The sequence below is a fragment of the Neolamprologus multifasciatus genome, chromosome 18 (genome assembly GCF_963576455.1).
Source record: "Neolamprologus multifasciatus chromosome 18, fNeoMul1.2, whole genome shotgun sequence".
Lineage (NCBI taxonomy): Eukaryota > Metazoa > Chordata > Actinopteri > Cichliformes > Cichlidae > Neolamprologus > Neolamprologus multifasciatus.
The window spans coordinates 26,413,559-26,418,129 of NC_140456.1; positions in this window are offsets into that span (position 1 = coordinate 26,413,559).

Below are 4,571 nucleotides of genomic sequence, written 5' to 3' on the forward strand. Positions count from 1 at the left end.
GTATGTGGAAACAAGTAATACTCAAAAAGCTTAGAAATATAAGAACAAAAAAATGTTTCTATACATGAAATTTATAATAGACTATAAGATTTGTGCATCTCTAACACTAACATTGTTGTATAACAAACATTTATGCAGTTATGGTCTGTTTTTCTTAGTACCAGTATCATATGATGGAATAAAATCAAGTTAGCTGCTGAGCCAAAGAGTATTTTATTTAGCTGATCATTTTCAGAAAAAATGATGTTCCACTCTTTAAGGAACATCAGCTTGTAAATTTCCACAGCAGCCTTTTAGAGTGTTTTTTCTCTTGAGTGTGTTCATGCAGAGGATGTCAGTCATTCTTTTTGATGTGTGGCTTAAAAAAAACCCCAAAGTTGTGTAATCCTGTTTGGAGTGTGCCAAATGTTTGGCATGACGTGAAAATAAACTAGCATGCAAATTTTTTGTTTTGATTAAGGTGCAGTACTAGTTAAAACATTTATGGACTTTTCCACATATTTATTTTACAATGCATTTTTGCACAACATAAAAAGTAGTTAAAATAAATAATCGTAAAATACAAATGGGGGTCTATTTTAGGTACGATTGTGACCAATCTATAGATGAAGTCTGCAACAGCAAAGATGATGGCACAGGTGTAACTTCCAGGGGACATTTTTAAAACCTTATATTGAGGGGAAAGCCAGCACATTTAACAGCTATATATAATTTTTTAAAGATATTGATGGGGGAGTGTTTGTTTCCTGTAGTCGCCAATCAAATTAAACTTATTTTTAATCATGTCATGAAATAAATACCCAAATAAGTTACTGCGATAGATGGATGCTGAGTGGTGAGACTTGCTCGAAGGACTTTGATATGACGCGTGAATTCACTGTAATTTTTGATTAATTGTTTTTGAGCAAAATTTGTCAACGCTGATAAGGCCACACTATTAAAAACTGTAGGCAACCTTAACACTGAACTGTGCTGAGAAAAAAAAAGACCATTGATTTAATTACGTATATGAGGGGATAGCAACATACCTATGCACTGACAGGCTAACCCAACCCTGAATCTGCACAAAAGGTAAGGAAATTTGCGCTTGTTCAGCTTTTTCTTTCTTGGCAATTTCTTTCTTTCTTTTGTTCCCCTAAAATAATAACACATTTGTAAGGAAAATGCATTTACAGGTTGAGCAGCAGAGTTGAGTATGTGGACTGAACCCATGAAAAACTTGTCAGATCTTTTCTTCTTATGTCAAACAGCTTATTCTGCTATTGACTCTTGTTGTGAGCTGCTGGCACCCCAGCATGTGAGCATGGACCCTGCTAGAGCTGCTCCAAGCATGTCCCATTTGACTGATCTGGATCGGACTTGTGCCATAGTGCAACTTCAAGCTTGTGTTTTATAAGACCAAGTACCAGCATTATTTGGAGTAAGCCCTAGTATCGTCTCCAAATTGAAGGCCAACTTCTATCTAATGGGGAATGTCAGAGAGTCATTGAAGTGGGTGTCCCAAAACGACGACGCCACAAAAAGACCATTTCCTCACGTTGTCAGAACCGTAGGCAGTCTTCTACAGATTTGCAGTCAAGGCTTGCAGGACGACATAGCAGTCGGTAGGCAACTCCCTCACTGGAAAAACAAGGCTTGTCGTCACTGGCAGCAATCTGAATGCATATCAAGATATTGAGATGAGATTCTACAACCAGTAGTAATCCCATGTCTCCACAGTCTGGGACAGAATTCAGTCCTCTAAGACGACAATACTCACCTCCACAGAGAGGGGTTTATCAGAGACCACCTTCAAAACTTGGGAGTGGAGAAGATGGAATGGCCTACCTGAAGTCCTGACTTCAACCCTCCTGAACACTCGTGGGCGTGCTGTTCATGACCAACACAACCATATTGGCTGACTCGCGACAAGTCGGTTGAAGAATGGGACGCCATCCCACAGCAGTGCCTGACCAAGCTGGTGACCAGCATGAAGAGGAGCATGTGTATGGTTCTTCCACATGCTACTAAGGTCCCTGTTTGTTAAATGAATAAACTGTTAAATTGTCAATATGTATTGTTTCTTCGGACAAAATCATCCAATCTAATAAACGACACCAAACAAAAGTCCACAGCAGAATAAGCTGTTTGGTACTGGCAGAGAAGCATGGGTGTAGCCCACACACTCAACTCATGAATGCGTTTTCCTACAAATGTGGCACCATTTAGTGGAAAATAAACAGGCTGTCCAACAGTATAAGATTTATTGCCAAGAAACATTGTTACAACACCAAAATAACTGACCAAACACAAATTTCCTTATCATTCTGCTAAGTTTGCAGTATATCTTATCTGCAGGCGGTACATGAGACAGGTTTGTGATTACACAGACTTAGTCTATGCTTGGACAAGTCATTATATCTGTAAAAATGTGTAAAAATATTGAATGCATTCTTTGGCATTGCGGTCTTAACCACCCTGCACTGTATGTATGAATATGTGTTCATTCATTCACATAGGTAGACACAAAGCCAGCTAATGACAGCTGCTGTCCAGTCTGTCTGGTCTACTCCATTGTATTATTAAACATGTTCTCCTCAAGCCAACTATAAATAAGTTAACAGCCCAGACAGACAGGCTGGGATAACCAGGGCAGCCTGAGGTCAACACTCTCCAGATGACATGTTGTCTTCATCATAAGGCTGCGCAACACCCATTCTGAAGTATGATACTCTGAAGAATGCTTTAGAAATGCTCTTTCTTTCTATCACACAGTAACGTTCTGGGCCACTCTGTCCATATACCTGTGTCAAGACCCACCGTGCAGTGTTTCCAATCAAACTATGGCTATGGCCTGGCCATGCTTCCTGTTTCTCTGTCAGCTTTTCCTCTCTACTGGGTTGATGGGGTCGCCTTTAGATAACAGTGCTTTCCTCCTCCCTGGCTGGGCCAGCTGTTTCCACTGGATGGAGTTTTCTAATCAGGAGCTGGTCCCGCCTGTCTCCCAACAGGCCCTGCTTTTGTTGTACAGAGGTGGGACAATCCAGCTTTCACGGAAACACCCCTCCCCTCTCCTCCCCTTTATTAGGGCAAAACACACAGAGAGAGTGTATGTGCATGTGTTGATGTATCAACAGAACAAAGTTTTGATTACCTTCAGGCATGGACTTGAGGGACACACACATATACACACTGGCCAGTGAGAGAGACAGATGAGATTTCAAACACTGTCCATGCACTGTTTGTTGGAGACCATCTGTTTCTTCCTGTCCTGCTGCTTGGTTTTTCTCTGAAGTCCATCTCTGCTGATCATTCCTTGCCCAAACATACGGGTCACATCCAGCGGCACTTCCTTTACACAGCTGCTTAGCTCCTTTAATAACACAAATAGACAAGGTAGGATTTAGAATGAAAAACTTGACTATATAAATTTCCCCACCCTTTGTCCTTCCCTCGAGCTTGAGGGTACCCTGGAGTATCTTTGCTGTGTTCTTAGAACTGCGCTCTTCTGGACAGAGATCTCAGATGTCATTCCTGGGATCTGCTTGAGCCAGTCGCCCAGTCACTGCTTTGAGCGCTCCGATTTCACCCTCCACATCTTCTCTACTCTCTCAGCCCTTGGTATTTCTCAATTTCTCATGTTCCTTCTTCCTGATGTTCCTATTGGTTGGTATAGCTACGTCTACCACTAAGGCCTTCTCCTATCCCATTTTGACCTCAGGACTTCCAGACCATACTTCCAGAGATGTTCCTGTATACTATGTCGGCATACACTTCCACATATGCCCTGTCTAATGGCAGCTTGCACCCTGTTGTTATGCGCTGGGTTGTCTCAGGGGCATCTGCACAGCCTGCACGTAGGCACGTGTCTTAGCTGATGTGTTAGACCTCAGCCTCTATTAATTTTGAGCTTATAGCTTGTTCCTGTTCTGACATGATTAGTGCCCCTGTGCTGTCTTTCAGTCCAGCTTTGTCAAGCCATTGGCAGGATTTCTCTATATCAGCCACTTCTTCTATTTCTTGGTGGTACATGCCGTGCAGGGGCCGGTCCTCAATGATGGTTCCTGTTCTTTCTCCTCTTCTTTCTCAGGGGTCTGCTGCCTGAGGTATCCACTAAGCATATATATCATAAAAGCAACTGAAATTACCAATGTCCTTTATTACAAATGTTGTGTAGGAATCAGTAGTTCTGATCTTTTGGTCCACCCCACCAGATTTAAGTTGTATTTCTAATTATTTTTTTATTTTTATTTAATTTTTAAATGTAATTTCTAATTCAGTTTACTCCCCCCCTCCCCCCCCCCAGCCGTAGTTTATATTTTATAGTTTTTATTTAAATACTTTTAGTTTTTAATTAGTTTTAGGTAATTCTGATAACCTGCACTCCACAGCTGGCATTGCAGTTATTTTCTGCACACTTTGAAAAAAGTCAAAACGTTTTCAGTGGTAAACTTGGACTTTTCAGATAGTAAAAGATATAAATGTAAAATATAAAAATATTTAAATGTATATTTATAAAATATGGCATGATGAAAAAGTGAATAAGCTGATTTCTGAAGCTAAAATTCCTGAACAACTTAGCATACGGTAAG